The following is a 10,436-nucleotide window of genomic DNA, read 5'->3' on the forward strand; positions in this document are numbered from 1 at the left end:
TGTGGAGGCAGGGGAGGTTCCTGCTATGGTTGACACCCTGTTGATGCTTTGAGCATGCGAGTGAGAGCGGGCACGACTGAGACGTAGAAAATAGCTACGAAGCGAGCGGGAGTCCCGATCTGTGGTTCCACGTCTTCACGAGGAGCGTGGCCAGAGACGGACGAAGTGAAAGTTGTCAACGGGCGTGTGGCTAGTAATTGTATGTGTAGGACCGGTCAGTAAAGAGAGACAATTTTCTTTCCCTAGAAGGATGGTGGCTCCGTCAAGCCTGGCTACTTTAGACCGGGCTAGGTGGGGCTTGGTGGTGCCAAGCTCTGCCAAGGTTGGCTCTTTGCTCAGCTTTTTTGATGTCCTTGGGTTCCCCTCCAGGTAAGTCCATGCCTCTGCTGCTCTCTGGGGTTCTTCTGTATCAACCTGGAATGTTTGAAATGCCTGCATGGTCTTGGAGAGGATTAAGAACCCTAGGAGGCCAGCTCACCCTGACCCCTCTCCTCCAACTCCCTAGCTCTCTTGTTTAACGAGGTGTAGAAGTGTGGTATTCATGTGTCTGAAAAGAGGCTTTGAAATGAGCTACACGGGGTTCTGGAATACGTAAGCTTACAGCGTGTCCGTGTCATACACAAGGAGTGCTTTTTCCTTTGCGTGTGTTGTAGGGTTATTAAATATTTACTGATTTGGGCGTGTCTGTTTTTCTTTCTTTTATTAGACTGGAAAGCCTTCCGAACAGAAGCTGTCTGAGCTCCTTCCCATGCACAGCGGTAACAAACTGTGTTGCTGCCGAATGCTGTAAACTCACTGTGGGGCTGCCGAACGCTGTAAGCTAACAAACTGTGGGGCTGCCGAACTCTGTGTCCCTTAGGGATGTAATGAATTGTAGGATGGCTTGTGTGGAGGCAGGGGAGGTTCCTCCTATGTTTGACACCCTGTTGATATTTGAGCGTGTGGGTGAGAGCAGGCACGGCAGAGACGTAGAAAGTAGCTACGAAGCGAGCGGGAGTCCCGATATGCGGTTCCACGTCTTTGCGAGGAGCGTGGCCAGAGATGGACGAAGCGAAAGTTGTCAATGGGAGCGTGTGCAAGACTGAGACATAGAAAATAGCTACGAAGTGAGCGGGAGTCCCGATCTGCAGTTCCACGTCTTCGTGAGGAGCGTGGCCAGAGACGGACGAAGCGAAAGTTGTGAATGGGTGTGTGGCTAGTAATTGTATGTGTAGGACTGGTCAGTAAAGAGAGAGCATTTTCTTTCCCTAGAAGGATGTCGGCTCCGTCAAGCCCGGCTACTTTAGACTGGGCTCGGCCGGGCTCAGTTCCCCTCGGCGGCTCCGTTGAGGTCGGCTCTCTGCTCGGCTTTTTGGATGTCCTTGGGTTCCCCTCCAGGTAAGTCCAAGCCTCTTCTGCTCTCTGGGGTTCTTCTGTATCAACCTAGAAGGTTTGAAATGCCTGTATGTTCTTGGAGGGGATTATGACCCCTAGTAGGCCAGCTAACCCTGACCCCTCTCCTCCAACTCCACGGCCCTCTTGTTTAAGAGGTGTGGAAGTGTGGTATTCATCTGCCCGAAAAGGGGCTTCGAAACGAGCTCCACGGGGTTGCGGAATACGTAAGCTTGCAGCGTGTCTGTCTAATATGCAAGGAACGCTTTTTCCTTTGCATGCGTTGTAGGGTTATTAAGTATTCACTGACTTGGGCGTCTCTGGTTTTCTGTCTTTTATTAGAATGGTAAGCCATCTGAACAGAAGCTGGCTAAGCTCCTTCCCACGCTCAGCGGTAACAAACCGTGTTGCCGCCGAACTCTGTAAACTGAAAGCGTTGCCGCCGAACTCTGTAAACTGAAAGTGTTGCCGCTGAACTCTGTAAGTCTACTGTGTTGCCGCTGAACTCTGTAAACTGAAAGCGTTGCCGCTGAACTCTGTAAGCGGACTGTGCTGCCGCCGAACTCTGTAAGTCTACTGTGTTGCCGCTGAACTCTGTAAGCTGAAAGTGTTGCTGCCGAACTCTGTAAGCGGACAGTGTTGCTGTTGGACTCTGTAAGCGGACTGTGTTGCCGCCAAACTCTGTAAGTGGACTGTATCGCCGGTGAACTCTGTAAACTGACAGTGTCGCCGCTGAACTCTGTAAACTGACAGTGTCGCCGCTGAACTGTGTAAACAGACTGTGTTGCCGTTGTACTCTGTAAAGTGAAAGTGTTGCCGCTGAACTCTGTAAACGGTCTGTGTTGCTGCTGAAACCTGTAAACTCATGGTGTTGCTGTTGAACCCTGTGAACTGACAGTGTTGCCGCTGAACCTTGTAAACTGACTGTGTTGGTCCTAAACCCTGTGTCCCTTAGGGACGTAATGAATTGTAGGATGGCTTGTGTGGAGGCAGGGGAGGTTCCTCCTATGTTTGACACTCTGTTGATGCTTTGAGCGTGCGAGTGAGAGCGGGCACGACTGAGACGTAGAAAATAGCTACGAAGCGAGCGGGAGTCCCGATCTGCGGTTCCACGTCTTCGCAAGGAGCGTGGCCAGAGACGGACGAAGCGAAAGATGTCAGTGGGAGCGTGTGCAAGACTGAGACGTAGATAATACCTACGAAGCGAGTGGGAGTCCCGATCTGCGGTTCCACGTCTTCTTGAGGAGCGTGGCCAGAGACGGACGAAGCGAAAGGTGTCAATGGGAGCACGGCCAGTCACGGAATCTGCAGCATTAGTGCTTGTTGCACTTCATTGTGGTTTGGTGTAGGATGCGTATATGGTTTCTAGTACTAATAAACTAAGAAACAAAAGCAGGGCAAGGAAGTAGCAACATCCTTCTGAAAACAAATGAAGGAAGGTCCCCTGCCTAAGGGAAGAACATGGCATATTTCTAAACTGTGTGTTGTAGTATGTGCAATTTGTTTTTACATGCTAGAAGCCTTTGCAGGTAAGTGAGGAGAAGGACAGGGGTGCTAGCTAAAGCTTTCTAAATGCCCAGTAATAGCATTTGTGAGTATGGAGGTAGGGAGGAGAGATTATTCAGGTGGAGATTAGGGCAAGGGGCGGATGGGCAAAGGGGCGGATGGGCAACTTAGGGTCCGGGTGAGGATTGCGTTTGGGGTCGGGGTTAACGATAGTGTGGTGGTCAGGGGGTTTAGGGTTTGCGTCGTGGACAGCACCAGGGTGAGGGTGCAGGGGCCGGCAGACGTAGGGTTAGGGGGTTGGGGTTAGGGGGTTAGGGTTAGGGGTGGTGGCAAAGGGGGTGGCAAAGAGACTTCCCTTGTTTCCAGTGTGGAAAACCCCTTGTTTGTCCCCTGACCCCAGAAGCTTCTCACAGGGGCTGTGTTCCTCACTAACAGCAAGGCTGCGCTCGGCCCCTGGGGATGCTGCAACCGGAGCAGAGAAGCTGTGTTCCTGGCAGTTCTCTCTCCACCTGGATCAGGATGAAGGTGCAGGCCATTGCTCTGCAGCTAGGCACTGCTGAGAGCTGCAGCTGGTACCCAGATCAAAGACAGCTTTGTCTCTAAGGCCAGTGCTGCCGTGCCGCGGTGTGTGCCGCCCCGGGGGATCTCAATGCTGCCACCCGGTGTGTAATGGCCGGCAGTGCAGCCGTGCTGCGGCGTGTGCCGCCCCGGGGGAGCTAATTTCTGCAGCCTAACTGCGCTGAATGCTCGAAAATTCTTAGGGGAAGAGCGGTGAGCGGAGAGCTTGACTCGAGCGTCGCTATGGATCCAGCGCCTGTGCCCTAGCCCGGCTCTGCTCGCGCCAGGGGGGCAGCGTCCCGGTGGTTGCTATGGATACGGCGCCTGCGCCCTAGCCCGGCTCTGCTCGCGCCAGGGGGGCAGCGTCCCGGTGGTCGCTATGGATACGGCGCCTGCGCCGCAGCGGGTCTGGTCCCGCGCACGCGCCCTCCTCGCGGGCTGCGCCCCGCTTTTCTGGCCGGGGGGGCGGGCGCCGCGCAGAGCAGCTTTGGAGCCGGACCGGTCGCGGAGAGCCCTGATTCGGCGCATGATGCCGTTCTGTGCCCCAGGGTGCCTGCGAACCGCCGTCCTTTGGCGGGGCAAGGGGTCCTGGCGCATTCGGGGAGCTTGCAGTGCGGTTTCCGGTGTCGCTGCCGGCCCGGGACTCCCAGGTGTGTTCCTTCCGGCATCTGAAGGTGGTCTGGGGCCATCGGCAGGGCTTTTGGGGGTGACGGAGGAGGTCTGGGGACACCTCAAAGGGTCTGGGGATATGTAAAGTTCTGGTGGGGCCATCTGAAAGGATCAAGGGTCGTGGAGAGGCAGCTGGGCACCTCCGACGGACCCTTTGGGAGGTCTCTGCAGGCTCCCGTGGGAGCTGGGGGTGTCTCGGGGTGGGTTTGGGTTTGTGCTGCAAACAGCGTTGATAATGCAGGGACGTTTTAATTCCCACTGAGCGCATTGCATATTCAGCAAGGATTTTCTAATTTAGCAAGGCTATGTCACATGCTCAGCCAGAAGACTGGAGGGCAGGTTGGCCGGTGGACTACTCTCCAGGACTGGATTGACCTCACTCAGCTGATGGTGAGCAATAGCCTTAATTTCCATTCCTTATCCTCCTTAGGACTTCTGCTATTGTTATTATTGCTCTTATTATTGGTATTACTATTATTCCTACCCCTGAGTTTTCTCACTTTCCCCCTTCCAGTTGTCTTCCCCCCACATCCTGCTGTGTGATGCTTGTTTGCTAGCTGGCGAGTGCCCTCAGGGCTGTGCCGGACACAGAGCCTGCTTGTGTCATCTGCCTTAGGCACACTCATGTGAATCCAGCATTCAGAGAGGCGCTGCCTGTTGGAAAGATAAAGGTGAGCCAATTCAGTCCTAGCAATGTGATGTCTGCAGGTAGCCAGCAGCTTGGCATGTTCTCCTGAACTCAGAGCCAGACAGCAGGATGTCTCATCTAGGCTCAGAAACTCAGGTGCTAAGAGTGACCTGTGGTAAAAGCTGTGAACAATTGAATTGACATGTCAGTAGGGTTTGGACAGAGGGTCGTGGAAGTCTCAGTGGGACAGACGCTCCAGTTTCGGAAGCCTGTATTTCATGTTGCAAGGAGGTCGTTCTACAGCTGAACACAGCTGTGTGTGTACAGCCGTGAAGTGCAAACCAAATGATTTCCTGAGCTCATCTGAATCCCAGAGCTCATGAAATTCAGGCCTGCCTTCCTGTAGTGTTGGATCTCTCAAGGGGAAAAGTGAAGAGGAGGAGAACTCTTTAGCTTTCTCTCTCTTTTCTTTCCCTCGATACACTTTGTCTTGCTTGGCTTTGAATCACAACTGTGACGTTCGGTTAGGTGGTGAATGTGTACTAGGTGGTACGACACCAAAAGAAGGAAAAAAGAACAGGAATAATTTGCGTTATAGATGACTCCAGGTAAAAGTTTTTGGTAACAGTTTTATTGGCACTAAAAGATCATAAAAAGGGAATAAAGTGCAATAAAAGGCAAGCAAAGCAGCGCGCTGGGCTTGAGAGGGGACAAAACTCCACCTCCATAGCAGCCTTACAATAGTTTTCTTCATCTTCTATAGTTACATCATCTACATAAGCAAACTTATGCTAAACAGAAGGCAGGCATGTGATAATGAGTCTTAGAGTAGGCGGTCAAATCCCTTCTCCCCACATTTGGGTGGTAAGGGTCAATGTATCCATTTTCTCACGTGCGCAATTTTGCAGGCTTCTTATCTGAAGAAAACAAATTCCTAGGTCTGAATGTTTATCTTTAAGATAAGCTCCGCCTCAGCCGTGATGTCTCCAACTAACCAGACAGTATCCTTGCAAGTCTGCAAGATATGTTTCTTTCCCTTTGCTCTCAAAACAGGCCTCACAAGATCCTGACCCTTAATCCCAGGGCACTCTAAGTCTTATAATTTTAAACATAGATCACCAGTATATTCATCACAATTTGTCATAAAAACCCCACAATTCCTGTAGGATTTCAAGTTCCTGCTTGATAATATAAAGCAGTCTGTGCTTTGTTGGTTGTTTTAGTTTCCTTGCTGTGCTGCAAAGATTTTGATAGGAATTTCTAGGTATTAACTACAGCCAGGGCAATCCTTCAAGTGCCCTAGGAATGCAGTGAAAACCTTTTGAGAATTGTTCCTGCTCTGTTACTCCTCAAGCTATGAGCAGACACACAGACAGTTGTTAACAGACTTTCTTTGATCATTCCAGGTCTGGTGTGCTGGGACTGGCAGGATTTTCCTGAGCTGTCCACGTACGGTTTCTGTTGACACTCTTCAGCTCGTACATCCGGTTTGCTGACAGAGGGTGTGGGGTTTGTGGGGCCCGGCAGCGAGAGTTTTCCAAAGAGGAGCTCTTAAGGGCAGCTCCAAGGTTAGGTTTGGATTCTCCTGGAGTCGCACACAGAACGAGTCTCACGATTCCAGTGGTCTAATTTTATAGCTGCATTTTCTTCTCTCTGCCTAGGTGAGAGAATGACCTCACTAAAGAAGAGAGATAGCCTGAGCTCTACAGGAACCTTGAACCCAAGCAGCCAGTGCCTTCTGTGAGTACAAGCTGTTCTTGTTCAACGTGGAACTAGTTGAGAGCTGAAGCCAGACCACACCTTAATTCCCTCAGCTTCCTCTTCTGCAGATTAAACAGTCCCAGTTCCTTCAGCCACTCCTCATAAGACTTGTTATCCAGACCCTTCACCAGCTTTGTGGCCCTTCTCTGGGGACACTCTCTCACCTCTGTGTGCTGGGGAACACCACTTCTGCCGGGCCAGCCACCAGCTGGGTTTAACTCTGTTCCCCACTGCTCTTGGGGCCCAGCCATCCATCCTGTTCTGCTGTCCAGCAGTCCCTTTGAAAAAAAATCCATCTGAAAAAAGAAGTAGCAGAGAAGGAAAGTTGAAGCTGCAAAGATTGCAGTCCCCTCAGTTGTTGAGGATTGTTTTGAGCAAGAGGGGCCTTGGGTGCCAGGAACGCCTGTGCAATTCAGGCCTTGAAGAATTCTCTGTGATAATATAGTGGCGGAGTAAGAGATGTGAGAAAGTGCTGATTGCTTGGTATGCTGAAGTCCAGCTGCCTCTGAGATGGGAGGCAAGCAAGATAAGGAGGAGGCGAGATCTGGGGAAGAGAGCAATTAGACCGGATAGAAGAATTCCACAGAGTTGTGAAAACAATGATGTAACCTTTTAGAGAGCAACCAATAGTATGTTGCCAAGTGGGCATAATTATAGCAGACTGTATATAAGATGTGTCTGATGCTCAATAAAGTTGGATTCCGCTGATCAAATTGGTCGAATAAGCGGCCCCTTCTTGCGGCACTCAGTTCTTGTGGTACCCTCTGTGAGATCCTAAGCCACCTGAACTGAGCCGGTCAGGCAGCCAAGCTAGTGCAGCAGTGTCTTCTGGAGAGTTGATAGGAGCCAGTTCTGTGGGGTTTGTTGAAGTGAGTGGCCAGTCGTTCTACATGAACAGTTGTCTTAGTGCTAGCAAGTAGGAGGCTCTGAAGTGTGGTACTTTGAGAGCTCCATTCATACTTGCCCTTCAGGAGGAGCCAGCTCTTTCATTGAAGCCAGTGCTTTCACGCCAAAAGAAGGGAACTCTTCTTAGTCCACAGAGCACATGGGCAGGGGAAAATGTCTGTAGCTGGTGGATGGCCTGTGCTACAGTCCATCTTCTTCATCTCCTCCTTACTCCTTCAAGTCTCATTCCCCATTTTCTTTTCAGAGAAACTTGCTAGGGAAAGCGTTAAAGTCCTGCCTTACAGCGACCAGCAGGAAATCTTTTCCACCCCATGATGGGATTGGGATGAAGGTCCCCTGGTCACAGAGGGACATTAGGTTAGTGATGCAACACCTGCTTTTCACACATCTTTTCTGTTAGGCACGAGCACCTGAATGTCCTCTGCGGTCCGTGCGGTGGCCTTCAAGGTGATCTACTCTTATACCCTTCTGTGGCACTCAGGTCAGAAGAGCAGGCTGGCTGTTGCCAAGAGCCTCCTGTCCCCGAGACTGCTTTTTGCTGTCTGAGCAGGTGACTCCATCTATTGGGGAAATGGCATTTCTCACCATTCTGGTGTCACTGGTGGCTGTTGAGGATTAGATCAGAGGCCCGAGCCTTTAGGGCAGGACTGGTGGCAAATGTTGGACAGTGGCTTGGAGCTCATCTGCCAGAGCTCTCTGCCCTGGGATGGATCCCATCTGGTGCCATAGACTTGTGAGGGTCCCAGTGGTATCCCAGTCCCTCCCAGTTCTTTCCCTGTCCTTCTCAGTCACCCCTAGTCCTTCCAATTTCCATCCCAGTTCCTCCCGTTTCCTTCCCATTCCCTCCCATTCCCTTTGGAATTCCTCACAGTCCCTCCCGGTCCTTCCCAATCTCCTTCCAGTCCCTTCCAAGTCTCTCCCAGTCCCTTCTCAGTCCTGTCCCCATCCCCATTCCCATTCCTCCCAATCCTCTCCCAGTCTCCTCCCAGTCCCATCCCCGTCACTCCCAGTCCCCTCCCAGTCTCTCCTAGTCCTTTCCCAGTTCCTCTCAATCCCTCCCAGTCTCCTTCTCATCTTGCAGCGTGGCAGATTTCCCGGAGTGGGAAAGCAGAGCCGCGCTCCCTTTGGTCAGTACAGTTTAGGTGGGAAGTGCTTCCACTGGCTCCATTGGTCCAGATCGCCCCAGTTTGGGCTCTGTTTACTTTGGGGCCATTTGGGCCCATTTAGGATCCTCTTTGGGACTTTTTCCCCAGTTGTTCCCAGTCCCTTCCAGTTCCCTCGGAGCTCTCTCACAGTTCTCCCCAGTGCCTCCCACTTGAGCCTCCACTACCTCTTAGTCTCTACCAGTTTCCTCCCAGTTTTCTTTCAGTCTCTGACAGTTTCCTCCTCCTTCCCTCCCAGATTCCACCTCGTGCCCTCCCAGTCCCTCCCAGTTTCTTCCCAGTTGCTTCCAGTTCTCTCCCAGTCCTTTGGTGGGAGGAAACTGTTGGGACCGGGAGGGCACCGGGAGGAGGCCATTACTGTGTAGTTTGGTAATACTGACGGCTGCAGCTGGTGCTGAGCTAAACAGAATGATCACAGAAGGCTTTTGCTCTGAAGCCAGAGCTGCCTGCTGGGGGAACGAACGTTTTTCTGACAGCTCTTGGAGGAACATTTCTGTAGAGGTGTTCCCCAGGGCTCCTCAGGTGCTCAGAACTCAACATGTTGCCTTGGCGGGGAATAAAACTCATGGAAAGCTGAGCGTGAGGTGACAACGCAGGCACCGCCCCCCCCAGCGTGGCAGCGCCGCCCTCAACAACATGGCGCCGGATGCTTTAAAACGGCTCAGTGCAGGGTTGTGGCTGGTAGAGGTCGGAGCTCCTCCTCTGTGTCCCAGGTCAGTGCTAGTCTCTGCTGCTTTGTGGGGTTTCTCTATAGCAGCCGCTGGAGCTGCGTGGGGCTTTGGGGGTGGCTGCCAGCGGGGCAGCGCGGGGCTTTGGGGAGGTGGCGGCCGGCGGGGGGTGTCCGGGTTCGGCTGGCGGGGCTCTGTGGGGGTGGCGGCTGCTGCCTCAACTGTACCCAGAGATACCTGGAACTCTGGGCTGCAGCTGGTGCCCAGATCAAAGACAGCTTTGTCTCTAAGGCCAGTGCTTCTCTGCAGAGGAACCAAGATTTCTCTGCAGGTGTTGCCCAGGGTTCCTCATCTGCTCAGAATGCCCAGCTCCAGTGCCAGGCTGATGTCACCTCACAGCCGTCACTCTGTCGGTGTTTGCCTAGGAGTGCCAGAAATCTTCCTGGAACTATTGGAGAAAAGGAAGCTTTGTCTGTCTCTGTTTGTGGTTGTGGTGGGTTAACACCTTTTTCTGAAAACAAAAGAAGAAAGCAGGGTGGAGGGCTTGCGGGTACTTTACACTCCCTGAAGGGCGTCTCCCCCCTAGGAAAGCTGAGTCTGTTCCACTTCCCCCTCCCTGCCCAGCAAGGGTATAAAAAAGCAGGACCTCATAGCTGTTGGATCTCCTTTTTGGCTCCTGCCTCTGCTGGATGAGAGCTACTGCAGCTGCTCCCCTGATCCTCAGCCACGTGGCCGGACCTGATCCTTCTCCCTGCTGCCTCTGCGCCTCCTCAGAGACAGACTGGTTTTGTATTATTCTTTTTCTATCCCCCTCCCATCCATTTTTGTTCCTTGCCCTTGTGAACCCTTTTTTCCCTGTTATTGCTATATATATATATATATATATATATAAGGAAAAAAAAATTACTTGCCTCTCTACTTCCAAGCTGACTCCAGATTGTTGCTTAGTGGGTTTGCTCCTTACCTTTTTTTTTTCCCTCCTCTCCCTGTTTGGAGGGAGGTGGTGGGGGGGAAGTGGGGAAGAGATTCTCAGCCTTTTCCCCATTTGAGCTTTTAACTCTCAGTTAAGGCTCAAACCACTACAATTTTTGGCGCCTCCAACGTGGGGCTTGGAAATTGATCTTGTATTGGGAAAGCAATACTTTTTTCTGAAAAAGGAGCTTGAAGTAGAAATGGCAATTTTAAAGAACCTGATGGTCCAAGCCT

At 52.0% G+C, this 10,436-nt stretch overlaps 1 long non-coding RNA gene across 1 annotated transcript; it reads left to right on the forward strand.

The window, feature by feature from the left end:
- Nucleotides 1–4,315: 4,315 nt before the first annotated feature.
- LOC137450683 (uncharacterized) lies at nucleotides 4,316–7,366 on the forward strand. Its single transcript, XR_010989618.1, has 4 exons — nucleotides 4,316–4,494; nucleotides 4,619–4,775; nucleotides 6,139–6,300; nucleotides 6,394–7,366. It is a non-coding gene; the product is annotated as an uncharacterized lncRNA (long non-coding RNA).
- Nucleotides 7,367–10,436: the final 3,070 nt, after the last annotated feature.

This window comes from Melanerpes formicivorus, unplaced genomic scaffold (genome assembly GCF_026170545.1).
Source record: "Melanerpes formicivorus ecotype bairdi unplaced genomic scaffold, bMelFor1.0.p_v2 SCAF_37, whole genome shotgun sequence".
NCBI lineage: Eukaryota > Metazoa > Chordata > Aves > Piciformes > Picidae > Melanerpes > Melanerpes formicivorus.